The sequence below is a fragment of the Dama dama genome, chromosome 31, assembly GCF_033118175.1.
Source record: "Dama dama isolate Ldn47 chromosome 31, ASM3311817v1, whole genome shotgun sequence".
NCBI lineage: Eukaryota > Metazoa > Chordata > Mammalia > Artiodactyla > Cervidae > Dama > Dama dama.
The window spans coordinates 50,295,915-50,311,703 of NC_083711.1; positions in this window are offsets into that span (position 1 = coordinate 50,295,915).

The following is a 15,789-nucleotide window of genomic DNA, read 5'->3' on the forward strand; positions in this document are numbered from 1 at the left end:
GGTGAACTCTGCAGAAGATGTGATGGGAAGGGTCATTTGGGAATCACCATATTGATAGTTCTGGGTAAGATACTGTTATAATTTTTGTTGTACCTTTCATAGAGTAATTGGATAAAAAGCATTGTCCCTTTAAGAATTTTAAAATCTAGGGAGAGCCATTCATCTTTCTAAATAAATGAATGAAATTGGTCATCAACTACAGTTGTATCTCACCCTATGGACAATAAAGACTAGTCATCTTTATTGTGAGGAATGTAATATCTTAATCCTCCTGTTTTAAATTCCACTTAAATATAAGAATAGATGGACTGAAAGATAAAATACATTTATCCTCAAATTAGCAATTCTGCTGGTTAAAACAATAAGTTTGTTGTTGGCAGATCACCTGACTGACAAAATATTAATAAACAGAGTGGAGAACGCATTACCTCCCCACCCCCAACCCCGTGTGTTAAAATGTTGTTCTGGGTTTCTTGGTTCCTGAAATGGCCCTGTGATGATGACTTTCATTCTCCTGACATCACATGAGTTTTCCTTTGCATCAGCTTGGGAAGAGAGATGTATCGAGTGCTTTTGTTTCTGTGACCAACTCCTCTTCTTTCATTAAAAGGTGCATTAAACACAGTTTACAGGGATATTCAAATCACACAGGTTTTCTTTTTAAAGTTTTCCACTTGATAGAACAGAACAACCATATCAGAATACATTGCTATTTGTACCGAACCCACTGTTTCAGAAAGATATTGCCTGCAAAACTGCTGCTAGCTATAAAATGAATAAAATATCAATGCTGCACTACAAGTTACACACCAGATGTAACCAAGCTTTTCTGGAAACTATGCCCACCAACAGGAGCTATGTGAGAAATTGGCCCTGAGCTCCTTCAGTCTCATAAACAGGACTCGAATTAGAATACTGATAAATACTTCAACAGCCGCATACAGAGTTGGCATTCTGTGGTTTAATTTGCACAATTCTTCTGACATTCTCTGGTAGGGAATGATAAACCATATTGCTGATACCAGGCTTTCATGAAAGCAATAATAACATTAGCCAAACTCTATTTGCAAAATAATTGCATTAAACCTCAGTCATGAATAACCCTGCAAATGCTGAATGAGAATAGCATGGATAAATGCAAATGATAGATACTCATCTCGTATAACTTTAAGTTTTTAGTTGTAAACTCCTTGATTTTTTATCCCTTTCCTAAAATGTTTTACTATAACCTGAAATATAGGCTGATGTGGGCTTTACAGTCAGTCCTTTTTGTCTACTCTTGTTGAGACACACCAGGCTTTTGCATATATAGGAATAAGCCCCTGTATCACGGTAATCAAAGTCTATGCCTCGACCAGTAATGCTGAAGAAGCTGAAGTTGAAAATTTCTATGAAGATCTACAAAACCTTATAGAACTAACACCCAAAAAAGATGTCCTTTTCATCATAGGGAACTGGAATGCAAAAGTAGGAAGTCAAGAAACACCTGGAGGAACAGGCAAATTTGGCCTTGGAGTACGGAATGAAGCAGGGCAAAGGCTAATAGAGTTTAGCCAAGAGAACTCACTGGTCATAGCAAGCACCCTCTTGCAACAACACAAGAGAAGACTCTACACTAGGACATAACCAGTTGGTCAACACCAAAATCAAATTGATTATATTTTTTGCAGCCAAAGATGGAGGAGCTCTACACAGTCAGAAAAACAAGACTGGGAGCTGACTGTGGCTCAGATCATGAACTCCTTATTGCCAAATTCAGACTTAAATTGAAGAAAGAGGGGAAAACCACTAGACCAGTCAGGTATGACCTAAATCAAATCCCTTACAATTATACAGTGGAAGTGACAAATAGATTTAACAGATTAGATCTGATAGACAGAGAGCCTGATGAACTGTGGACAGAGGTTCGTGACATTGTACAGGAGACAGGGAGCAAGGCCATCCCCAAGGAAAGAAATGCAAAAAAGCAAAACGGCGGGAGGCCTGATGAACAGCTGGGAAAAGATGAGACGTGAAAAGCAAAGGGGAAAGGGAAGAAATGCCCATTTGAATGCAGAGTTCCAAAGAATAGCAAGGAGAGATAAGAAAGCCTTCCTCAGTGATCAATGCAAAGAAATAGAGGAAAACAATAGAATGGGAAAGACTAGAGATCTCTTCAAGAAAATTAGAGATAGCAAGGGAATATTTCATGCAAAGATGGGCTCAATAAAGGACAGAAATGGTATGGACCTAACAGAAGCAGAAGACATTAAGAAGAGGTGGCAAGAATACACAGAAGAACTGTACAAAAAAGATCTTCAGGACCCAGGTAATCATGATGGTATGATCACTCATCTAGAGCCAGACACCCTGGAATGGTAAGTCAAGTGGGCCTTAGGAAGCATCACTATGAACAAAGCTAGTGGAGGTGATGAAATTCCAGTTGAGCTATTTCGAATGTTGAAAGGTGATGCTGTGAAAGTGCTGCACTCAATATGCCAGCAAATTTGGAAAACTCAGCAGTGGCCACAGGACTGGAAAAGGTCAGTTTTCATTCCAATCCCAAAGAAAGGCAATGCCAAAGAATGTTCAAGCTACTGCACAATTGCACTCATCTCACAACGTAGTAAACTAATGCTCAAAATTCTCCAAGCCAGGCTTCAACAGTATGTGAACTGTGAACTTCCAGATGTTCAAGCTGGATTTAGAAAAGGCAGAGGAACCAGAAATCAAATTGCCAACATCTGCTGGATCATCAAAAAAGCAAGAGAGTTCCAGAAAAAACATCTATTTTTGCTTTATTGACTATGCCAAAGCCTTTGACTGTGTGGATCACAATAAACTGTGGAAAATTCTTAAAGAGACGGGAATACCAGACCACCTGACCTGCCTCCTGAGAAATCTGGATGCAGGTCAGGAAGCAACAGTTAGAACTAGACATGGAACAACAGACTGGTTCCAAATAGGAAAAGGAGTACATCAAGGCTGTATATTGTCACCCTGCTTATTTACCTTATATGCAAAGTACATCATGAGAAACGCTGGGCTGGATGAAGCACAGGCTGGAGTCAAGATTGCTGGGAGAAATATCAATAACCTCAGATATGCAGATGACACCACCCTTATGGCAGAAAATGAAGAAGAACTAAAGAGCCTCTTGATGAAAGTGAAAGAGGAGAGTGAAAAAGTTGGCTTAAAGCTCAACATTGAGAAAACTAAGATCATGGCATCTGGTCCCATCACTTCATAGAAAATAGATGGGGAAACAGTGGAAACAGTGGTAGACTTACTTGTTTGGGCTCCAAAATCACTGCTGTTGGTAACTCCAGTCATGAAATTAAAAACACTGGCTCCTTGGGAGAGAAGTAATGACCAACCTAGATAGCATATTAAAAAGCAGGGACATTACTTTGTCAACAAAAGTCCATCTAGTCAAAGCTATGTTTTTTTCCAGTGGTCATGTATGGATGTGAGAGTTGGACTGTGAAGAAAGCTGAGCACCAAAGAATTGATGCTTTTGAACTGTGGTGTTGGAGAAGCCTATTGAGAGTCTCTTGGACTTCAAGGAGATCCAGCCAGTCCATCCTAAAGGAAATCAGTCCTGAATATTCATTGGGAGAACTGTTGCTGAAGCTGAAACTCCAATACTTTGGTCACCTGATGCTAAGAACTGACTCATTTGAAAAGAGCGTGATGCTGGGAAAAATTGAAGGTGGGAGGAGAAGGGGACGACAGAGAATGAGATGGTTGAATGGCATCACTGACTCAATGGGCATGAAATGAGGTGAAGTGAAGTTGCTCAGTTGTGTCCGACTCCTTACGACCCCATGGACTGTAGCCTACCAGGCTCCTTTGCCCATGGGGATTCTCCAGGCAAGAATACTGGAGTGGGTTGCCATTTCCTTCTCCAGGGGATCTTCCCAACCCAGGGATCGAACCCCAGTCTCCCGCATTGCAGGGAGATGCTTTACCCTCTGAGCCACCAGGGAAGCCCTCGGCATGAGTTTGGGTAAACTCCGAGAGTTGGTGATGGACAGGGAGGCCTGGCATACTGCAGTCAATGGAGTTGCAAAGAGTTGGACATGACAGGCGACTGAACTGAACTTCACTGAACCCGACACAACTGTTGATTTTATTATGTAGTTATTTATTTGGAATATATATATATATATATATATATATATATATATATATATATATTTGAAATGTATGTGTATATATTTGAAGTATAGCTGACATACATGGAGCTAGTGATAAAGAACCTGGCTGCCAATGAATAGACACAAGAGATGAGGGTTCCATCCCTGGCTTGGGAAGATCTCCTGGAGGAGAAAATGGCAATGTACTCTAGTATTCTTGTCTGGAGAATCCCATGGACAGAGGAGCCTGGCAGCCTACAGTCTATAGGGTCACAAAGAGTTGGACACGACTGAGGTGACGTAGCGCACACACATTTGAAGTATAGCTGATGTACAATATTATATGTTACAGGTGCACAATATAATGAGTCCCAGTTTTTAAAGGTTATACTTCGTTTATAGGCGGGCTTCCCTGGTGGCTCAGATGGTAAATCCACCTGCAATGTGGGAGACCTGGGTTCAATCGCTGGTTTGGGAAGATCCCCTGGAGAAGGGGAGGAGTACCCACTTCAGTATTCTGGCCTGGAGAATCCTGATGGACAGAGGAGCCTGGCAGGCTACAGTCCATGGGGTTGCAAAGAGTCAGACACTACTGAGGGACTTTCATTCCATTTATAGTTACTATAAAATATTGGCAAAATCCCCGGTGTGGTACAGCATATCCTTGTAGCTTACTTTATACCTAATAGTTTGTACCTCTTAATTGCCTACACCCTCTTATGGCCCCTCCCCCCTTCCTTCTCCCCTTGGTAACCACTAGATCGTTCTCTATATCTCTGAGTCTGCTTCTTTTTTGTTATATTCACTAGTTTGTGGTATTTTTTTAGATTTCACATATAAGTGATATCATATGGTATTTGTCTTTCTCTGACTTATTTCACTTTTTGAACCTTACTTGTGTTGTACTCTTTCAGGTTGCAAAGGATAGAACGATATGAAAGTTCTTTTCATAATATGAGTTTTTGGTCTGGATTCACATGGAGGAGTCATGGAAGTGTTGAACAAAGTGTTGAGCTTTGTTCAACAGATACATAATCAGGTAGATACGTAATCAGGCCTCATGGAGAACTGGAACTTGGTAAGAACTAAGGATGCATGAGACAAGTGTTCGGACCTGGTGCACTGGGAAGACCCAGAGGGATCCGGTAGAGAGGGAGGTGGGAGGGGCATCGGGATGGGGAACACACGTAACTCCATGGCTGATTCATGTCAATGTATGACAAAACCCACTACAGTATTGTAAAGTAATTAGCCTCCAACTAATAAAAATAAATGGAAAAAAAAAATAAATAAAGCTGCTCTAGTGGTCCAACATTGGAGAAGGAAATGGCAACCCACTCCAATATTCTTGCCTGGAGAATTCCATGGACAGAGGAGCCTGTTGGACTACAGTCCGTGGGGTCACAAAGAGTCGGACACGACTGAGTGACTAACACAGTGGTCCAACAATAATTCTGGTAATGTATTAGCCCCGTGTCAGTTTCACATTCTCTGTAATTCTTTCGCTACTCTGTTACTGCTCTCGAGTGAGACCAGGCTACCTTCTGCTTTCATGTACTCATGGTTCCTCCTGTCTCACGGCTCCGGTTCATTGCAGACTCTCCAGGTGTCTTTCCATCTGTGCTACTATACATTCTATGTTTATTATTTTTTACTCAAATTTCTCAGGAGAAGGGATCTAATCAGGGCAGATAATTATGGTCCAGCAAGGAATACCTACAATAAGTAGATGTTTAACTATAAGACACACATCACAGACTAAGTCACTGTAGGGTTCAGTGCCTTTGGTTTAAGGGTTCTTCAACTATAACAAAGATGTTGGAGTGATATGTTCCAAAGAATATTGACATATGCATTGGAACGGAATATCTTCGGTTATGGAGAAGACCCTTGAGCTCTTTTTTAGCTCTTGAAAAAACTTAGGAATGAAATTGTCAACCAAATCGTCCACCAAAAATATAGCATATAACTGTTAATCTGAACTTGGTTTGCATGAGATTGAAACTGTCCTGCCACTCTATAGGAAGTCAGATGTAAGTACCCTAGAATTTTTAAGTTAATAGTTGTGAGGGGATATAAGATGGTCTTACCCAAAGCTTTTATTTTGCAGTTGAAGAATAGGCTAAGCGAATGGTCTGAGATCACACAGCTGATTAGTGTCTATCTGCTACATTATGAATGACAAGTTAAATGGGTGCAGAAAACATTTTTCCTCTAGATTTTGTGTTTTAGCCAAAACACTGAGAGTAGTGCTTCTGCATACTGACAGGGAAGTCCTATTAGTTTCGAGTGATTTCTTCACCACTTAAAATCCTTAATCAACAGATCAAAGAAAGGCCGCAGAATTCATTTAAGTTATTGACAAATGGCTGAAATAGCTATTTTTCTCCAGATTAAAATACTTAAATTCATTTATTCCTCCTTGTTTATACACACTAAATTGTAATGCCATTTTACATTTTTCAAAGGATGCGATCTTACTGTGAATCACAGCATCAATACAATTCATAATTATGCTTTCCTTTTGGTTTATTTCATGGCCACGCTGAATCTTTGCAAACATTCATGCAAGACCTTAAGCCAGGAATCTGCAGCACTGGAAGATTTCACATATTCTGATTACCCTTTATTACAGATATTGTTATTTATATACTCCCAATTACAATTTTGTAATGTTACCTTCCATGGAAAACATATCAGATTAAGTCAGCCTTTTAAAGCATAAGAAATTAAATCAAACTGATACATCCTGGGGTATAAATTATGTCCACTGAGGCACTTTCTGGTGCCCAGGTTAAGTGACAGATGTCTTCCTGTCTCAGGTTCACCCTTTTCTCATCTGTGTGAAGCTCAGCCTGTTAGATTCCTGTTAGATTCACAGTTCTCGAGAAAACAAAGCTAGCCTTTGAGCTTCATTTGGAGGGCACACTCCTAGAGTAAAGATAAAATCATTTTGCATACCACTTACTAACACTACAAGCCGGACAGAGGAGAGAAGGGTTTTGCGGGTAGAAAAGCAATAGTGAAATCTTGTTATGGAGGAAAGAAAACATATACTTACAAATACACCTGCTGGAAATAAAACAAAAACCTCTCACCCATCAAATGACCACTCCAGCCAGCAATAGAATTTAAAGCACTTCATAGAGCCATCCTAAGCTTGCAACAGTAAATTACTGGCTTCAAATATGTTGTTGGTATTCAGAGTCTCAGAACAGTCCTCAAGTCTCAGCTTTGCTCCACTTATGGTCATATTTTCAGTAAGTTATGGCCAACAATCACCTAATATGTTTTAACTGTCAAACTTTATGCAGTTGGTAATGATCCTTCCAGAATGGTTTCTGTGGCCAGTGAAGCTTTCCCCATAAACCATAGACTCAGGAAGGAAATGGAATGACCAAGGCATTTTGTGTTTGTATTTGTACTCATTTGGATACAGACCCATAATTCCTAATGGTGCATCCTTTCATTCTCTAAATGTCACTCTTAAATGCTAAGGTAGTACCTGTGGTTCTGAATAGCATTAAGAATTTAAAAACAAAACTCTTGTCCTTTTTATATCTTGGACTATGATTATATCAACTGTTGCCAATTAGGACAAAGACATGGGGTAAGTCTGAAACCGAGTCCTCCTACCTAAACTTATAGTATAAAATTATAATATTCAGACATCCACTGGATCATTGAAAAAGAAAGAGAGTTCCAGAAAAACATCTATTTCTGCTTTATTGACTATGCCAAAGCCTTTGACTGTGTGGATCACAATAAACTGTGGAAAATTCTGAAAGAGATGGGAATATCAGACCACCTGACCTACCTCTTGAGAAATCTGTATGCAGGTCAGGAAGCAACAGTTAGAACTGGACATGGAAAAACAGACTGGTTCCAAATAGGAAAAGGAGTACATCAAGGCTGTATATTGTCACCCTGCTTATTTACCTTATATGCAGACTACATCATGAGACATGCTGGGCTGGAAGAAGGACAAGCTGGAATCAAGATTGCTGGAAGAAATATCAATAACCTCAGATATGCAGATGACACCACCTTTATGGCAGAAAGTGAAGAGGAACTAAAGAGCCTCTTGATGCAAGTGAAAGAGGAGAGTGAAAAAGTTGACTTAAAGCTCAACAATCAGAAAACTAAGATCATGGCATCTGGTCCCATCACTTCATGGGAAATAGATGGGGAAACAGTGGAAACAGTGTCAGACTTTACTTTTTTGGGCTCCGAAATCACTGCAGATGGTGATTGCAGCCATGAAATTAAAAGACGCTTACTCCTTGGAAGGAAAGTTATGACAAACCTAGACAGCATATTAAAAAGCAGAGACATTACTTTGCCAACAAAGGTGCATCTGGTCAAGGCTATGGTTTTTCCAGTGGTCATGTATGGATGTTAGAGTTGGACTGTGAAGAAAGCTGAGTGCCAAAGAATTAATGCTTTTGAACTGTGGTGTTGGAGAAGCCTCTTGAGAGTCTCTTGGACTTCAAGGAGATCCAACCAGTCCATCCTGAAGGAGATCAGTCCTGGGTGTTCATTGGAAGGACTGATGCTGAGGCTGAAGCTCCAATACTTTGGCCGCCTCATGCAAAGAGCAGACTCATTGGAAAAGCCCCTGATGCTGGGAGGGATTGGGGGCAGGAGGAGAAGGGGACAACAGAGAATGAGATCGCTGGATGGCATCACCGACTCGATGGACATGAGTTTGAGTAAGCTCCGGGAATTGGTGATAGACAGGGAGGCCTGGCGTGCTGTGATTTATGGGGTCGCAAAGAGTCGGACATGACTGAGCGACTGAACTGAACTGAATTCAGTAAAGCTGTTCTCGTCAGTGAAGTTAGGATGTGATCATTGTTAGTGGAACCCAGCTGTGGGGAATCTGGAAGGCAAGGACTCACCATCCATCATTTGGATCACCAGGTATGAAGGCAAACTTACAAACCAGGGTTTATGAACAAGAATCCAACCTCAGGAAGATGGAGTTTAAGTGATAGGATTGTTCAAAGTGAAAGGAGCAGAGGGGTGGATTGAGGGTAGTGGTTGTGTTAATAACACCGGCAAGAATGGTAGCAGTCATAGCTAAAGCTCTTACTATATACCAGGTGCTTTGCAAAGTATTATTCCATGAACTAGCTCATTTACAATAATTCTGTAGGTATTGTTATTTTCATTCTAAAAGAAAGGAAATTGATGTCTTATTTGCAGTTTTATCTACCATTTCAGATAGATTTCTTGAATCTTTGCCACTTGGATCTTAACCTCCATCTTTACCCTAAGAGACAGACAGGAGAGTGTTAGAGGGAAGTTAGAGAGAGGTAGGGAGAAAAGTGAGGTTAAATTACTTTTTCCCCCAGGTTCCTCTCTACCGGGTCATGTCAGGCTGCCTGTGTCCCTCATTTCACAGAGCATCTGCTACTGAAGCAAATGGGGACACAGTCACTAGCAATGTGAGATGCCAGTTGTCATACTCTAGTAGAGGTTCAGAGAAAACTGAACAAGTGGTACAGAAATCCAACTTGTGGGGCAGGAACTTAGATCTCCTTTGGCTGTGATCACAGGCCTGGGTGGGCTGGATGAACGCACTAGGGAACTAACTAGCTTTATCTGTGATGTCATGAGGGCCCCACAGACTCAGGCAAGGCACAGCTGCAATTAGACTCCTCTGAAGATTGCATACGTTTGACTCTCTACCTATTGGGAAACATTTTTTCCTCTTACTAGTTGTTCTTTCATCTAATTGTTGTGACATCATGATACAGTGGGGCTTCCCCTAGGAAATGAGGAAAATCTAATTGCTCTGAGTAAAATTTAATGTCAGTTGAGCTGGGAAATCCACAAAACTGCGAAAGAGGCAGACTAACTCCTAGGTCTGTAAGATTTGTTAGTAACTCAACTTAGTATGTTAATGTCAGTTAAAAACAGCCTCCAGGACAAAGAAAAAGAGGAAGGTAAAACGGGAGTAGATCCATGTTGGCAGTCTGGTAAGTGGAAAAAGATCTTTGGTTAATGATTTTGACTCTTCCTGGCTCTTTTGTCAAGACTGTCCCTATAGGAGATGGTGGCCTTATATGAACATCCAAGTTTTCAATTGTGTTCCCATTAAGGAACTGTTTGGATTTCTCATACATTTTGTCTTTAGGGAAATAATGTGTCAGCTAGAATTGAGAAACTGAATTAAGTAGATTTCATACTGAAATAAGTCACTTGTCACTCTGGTTTTTTATTTAATCAGTTTTGTGAGTTCAGTTAATACAAGTCTACAGCTGAGAGACAGATCATTGTATGTGTGTTGACAGACAAGGCTTCACTGTCTTCAAGACGAAGGGCCAGGGGCTGCCATGGGGAAATGTTCAAGCTAATCTCATCCCACAGAGCATTTTGGGAGGAGGAGGGCAAGTTGGTTTGCCACAGAGAACCCCTACTCCTCTATGGTAATCTGGGGTTTTGGTTATTTATTTATTTTTAAAGGTGTTGAGTATCCCTAAAGTGTCAGGCACTTTACTTTGTACCAGCAACATAGTGGTGATCAGGACACAGCCCTGGTTGCCGATGACCTTAGAGTCAAGTGAGATTACAAGCATGCAAGTCCTCTTGATTTCATTAATTCATCCATTTATTACATCTCATATGTCTTTGGAACAAGTACTGTATGCAAGACTCCTCAGTTCTTTCCTTTTACTGCTTTACTCTAGAAAAAGAGATAAGCCACATCTTATTATTCTATTTAAAACATTTATATCGATTGCTTGTGGGAACGTTGGAGCATTAGGAGATTTCTGTGGTAGGTGGTATTGAGATAGATCTTGAAGTATAAAATATGCTTTTACAGGCAGAGACAGCAAGGACTCAAGACAAGGCAACTATAATCATAGGGAATAGGAAAGAATGCTGGTTTTGAAATCCAACTGGCCTCCTAGCCTAGCTCTGCCAATGATCATATTTGTGACCTTAGAAAAGTCAATTTATCTCTTTCAAGCTTTCATTTTTTTTCTAATAGGAAAAATGGGATAAGAATGTACGCCTTTACACAGTTGTAAGGATTATGTGTAATGATAAATGTTAAAGTTTTCTGTAAACTTTAAGTGCTATATAATGGTAGGATTTTGTTCACACACAATTCATGAAAGAAAAACTCAGAGGAGTTGCATAATGTGTTTTAGGAGTTCTAGGTGTCTTGGTCATAAATTCTGTTTAGGTATTTAGGCTGGTTCTCATCTGTGGGACCCCAGAAAAGAGTTGCCTTACCTTTTTTTCTCAGTTGCTCAACTGGAAAATGGAAATGCTAATTTCTACACACCATGGAGTATGTTATGGAGATGCTGTGATGACTAAAATTAGATTATATTATAAAATGCAATAAGTGTTTGGAAGTGAAGAGTTAACATAAATAAGCTCAACTGAGTACATGTCTTCAAATGTCACTCTACAGAGGTTTCTTTTAATGTGATACTGTTTTCTTTTTATTTATTTTTTTTCTTTTTTTCTTTTTTAATTTTTATTATTATTATTTTTTTTTTCCCAGTGGGTTTTGTCATACATTGATATGAATCAGCCATGGATTTACATGTATTCCCAATCCCGATCCCCCCTCCCACCTCCCTCTCCACCCGATTCCTCTGGGTCTTCCCAGTGCACCAGGCCTGAGCACTTGTCTCATGCATCCCACCTGGGCTGGTGATCTGTTTCACCATAGATAGTATACATGCTGTTCTTTTGAAATATCCCACCCTCACATTCTCCCACAAAGTTCAAAAGTCTGTTCTGTATTTCTGTGTCTCTTTTTCTGTTCTGCATATAGGGTTATCGTTATCACCTTTCTAAATTCCATATACATGTGTCAGTATGCTGTAATGTTCTTTATCTTTCTGGCTTACTTCACTCTGTATAATGGGCTCCAGCTTCATCCATCTCATTAGGACTGGTTCAAATGAATTCTTTTTAATGGCTGAGTAATATTCCATGGTGTATATGTACCACAGCTTCCTTATCCATTCATCTGCTGATGGGCATCTAGGTTGCTTCCATGTCCTGGCTATTATAAACAGTGCTGCGATGAACATTGGGGTGCACGTGTCTCTTTCAGATCTGGTTTCCTCAGTGTGTATGCCCAGAAGTGGGATTGCTGGGTCATATGGCAGTTCTATTTCCAGTTTTTTAAGAAATCTCCACACTGTTTTCCATAGCGGCTGTACTAGTTTGCATTCCCACCAACAGTGTAAGAGGGTTCCCTTTTCTCCACACCCTCTCCAGCATTTATTGCTTGTAGACTTTTGGATAGCAGCCATCCTGACTGGCGTGTAATGGTACCTCATTGGGGTTTTGATTTGCATTTCTCTAATAATGAGTGATGTTGAGCATCTTTTCATGTGTTTGTTAGCCATCTGTATGTCTTCTTTGGAGAAATGTCTGTTTAGTTCTTTGGCCCATTTTTTGATTGGGTCATTTATTTTTCTGGAATTGAGCTACAGGAGTTGCTTGTATATTTTTGAGATTAATCCTTTGTCTGTTTCTTCATTTGCTATTATTTTCTCCCAATCTGAGGGCTGTCTTTTCACCTTACTTATAGTTTCCTTTGTAGTGCAAAAGCTTTTAAGTTTCATTAGGTCCCATTTGTTTAGTTTTGCTTTTATTTCCAATATTCTGGGAGGTGGGTCATAGAGGATCTTGCTTTGATTTATGTCGGAGAGTGTTTTGCCTATGTTCTCCTCTAGGAGTTTTATAGTTTCTGGTCTTACATTTAGATCTTTAATCCATTTTGAGTTTATTTTTGTGTATGGTGTTAGAAAGTGTTCTAGTTTCATTCTTTTACAAGTGGTTGACCAGTTTTCCCAGCACCACTTGTTAAAGAGGTTGTCTTTTTTCCATTGTATATCCTTGCCTCCTTTGTCAAAGATAAGGTGTCCATAGGTTCGTGGATTTATCTCTGGGCTTTCTATTCTGTTCCATTGATCTATATTTCTGTCTTTGTGCCAGTACCATACTGTCTTGATGACTGTGGCTTTGTAGTAGAGTCTGAAGTCAGGCAGCTTGATTCCTACAGTTCCATTCTTCTTTCTCAAGATTACTTTGGCTATTCGAGGTTTTTTGTATTTCCATACAAATTGTGAAATTCTTTGGTCTAGTTCTGTGAAAAATACTGTTGGTAGCTTGATAGGGATTGCATTGAATCTATAGACTGCTTTGGGTAGAATAGCCATTTTGACAATGTTAATTCTTCCAATCCATGAACACGGTATGTTTCTCCATCTGTTTGTGTCCTCTTTGATTTCTTTCATCAGTGTTTTATAGTTTTCTATGTATAGGTCCTTTGTTTCTTTAGGTAGATATACTCCTAAGTATTTTATTCTTTTTGTTGCAATGGTGAATGGTATTGTTTCCTTAATTTCTCTGTCTGTTTTTTCATTGTTAGTATATAGGAATGCAAGGGATTTCTGTGTGTTAATTTTATATCCTGCAACTTTACTATATTCATTGATTAGCTCTAGTAATTTTCTGGTAGAGTCTTTAGGGTTTTCTATGTAGAGGATCATGTCATCTGCAAACAGTGAGAGTTTTACTTCTTCTTTTCCTATCTGGATTCCTTTTACTTCTTTTTCTGCTCTGATTGCTGTGGCCAGCACTTCCAACACTATGTTGAATAGTAGTGGTGAGAGTGGGCACCCTTGTCTTGTTCCTGATTTCAGGGGAAATGCCTTCAATTTTTCACCATTGAGGGTGATACTTGCTGTGGGTTTGTCATATATAGCTTTTATTATGTTGAGGTATGTTCCTTCTATTCCTGCTTTTTGGAGAGTTTTAATCATAAATGAGTGTTGAATTTTGTCAAAGGCTTTCTCTGCATCTATTGAGATAATCATATGGTTTTTATCTTTCAATTTGTTAATGTGGTGTATTACATTGATTGATTTGCGGATATTAAAGAATCCTTGCATTCCTGGGATAAAGCCCACTTGGTCATGGTGTATGATTTTTTTTAATATGTTGTTGGATTCTGTTTGCTAGAATTTTGTTAAGGATTTTTGCATCTATGTTCATCAGTGATATTGGCCTGTAGTTTTCTTTTTTTGTGGCATCTTTGTCTGGTTTTGGAATTAGGGTGATGGTGGCCTCATAGAATGAGTTTGGAAGCTTACCTTCTTCTGCAATTTTCTGGAAGAGTTTGAGTAAGATAGGTGTTAGCTCTTCTCTAAATTTTTGGTAGAATTCAGCTGTGAAGCCATCTGGTCCTGGGCTTTTGTTTGCTGGAAGATTTTTGATGACAGTTTCGATTTCCTTGCCTGTGATGGGTCTGTTAAGATCTTCTATTTCTTCCTGGTTCAGTTTTGGGAAGTTATACTTTTCTAAGAATTTGTCCATTTCATCCAAGTTGTCCATTTTATTGGCATAGAGCTGCTGGTAGTAGTCTCTTATGATCCTTTGTATTTCAGTGTTGTCTGTTGTGATCTCTCCATTTTCATTTCTAATTTTGTTAATTTGGTTTTTCTCTCTTTGTTTCTTAATGAGTCTTGCTAATGGTTTGTCAATTTTGTTTATTTTTTCAAAAAACCAGCTTTTAGCTTTGTTGATTTTTGCTATGGTCTCTTTAGTTTCTTTTGCATTTATTTCTGCCCTGATTTTTTAAGATTTCTTTCCTTCTGCTAACTCTGGGCTTCTTCATTTCTTCCTTCTCTAATTGCTTTAGGTGTAGAGTTAGGTTATTTAATTGGTTTTTTTCCTGTTTCTTGATGTAAGCCTGTAATGCTATGAACCTTCCCCTTAGCACTGCTTTTACAGTGTCCCATAGGTTTTGGGTTGTTTTGTTTTCATTTTCATTCATTTCTATACATATTTTGATTTCTTTTTTGATTTCTTCTATGATTTGTTGGTTATTCAGAAGCGTGTTATTTAGCCTCCATATGTTTGAAGTTTTAACAATTTTTTCCCTGTAATTGAGATCTAATCTTACTGCACTGTGGTCAGAAAAGATGACTGGAATGATTTCAATTTTTTTGAATTTTCCAAGACCAGATTTATGGCCCAGGATGTGATCTATTCTGGAGAATGTTCCGTGTGCACTTGAGAAAAAGGTGAAGTTGATTGTTTTGGGGTGAAATGTCCTATAGATATCAATTAGGTCTAGCTGGTCCATTGTGTCATTTAAGGTTTGTGTTTCCTTGTTAATTTTCTGTTTAGTTGATCTATCCATAGTTGTGAGTGGGGTATTAAAGTCTCCCACTATTATTGTGTTACTATTAATTTCCTCTTTCATACTTGTTAGCATTTGCCGTACATATTGCGGTGTTCCTATGTTGGGTGCATATATATTTATAATTGTTATATCTTCTTTTTTGATTGATCCTTTGATCATTATGTAGTGTCCTTCTTTGTCTCTTTTCACTTCCTTTATTTGAAAGTCTATTTTATCTGATATGAGTATTGCGACTCCTGCTTTCTTTTGGTCTCCGTTTGCATGAAATATTTTTTTCCAGCCCTTCACTTTTAGTCTGTATGTGTCTCTTGTTTTGAGGTGGGTCTCTTGTAGACAGCATATATAGGGGTCTTGTTTTTGTATCCATTCAGCCAATCTTTGTCTTTTGGTTGGGGCATTCAACCCATTTACATTTAGGGTAATTATTGATAGGTGTGGTCCCGTTGCCATTTACTTTGTTGTTTTGGGTTCACATTTATA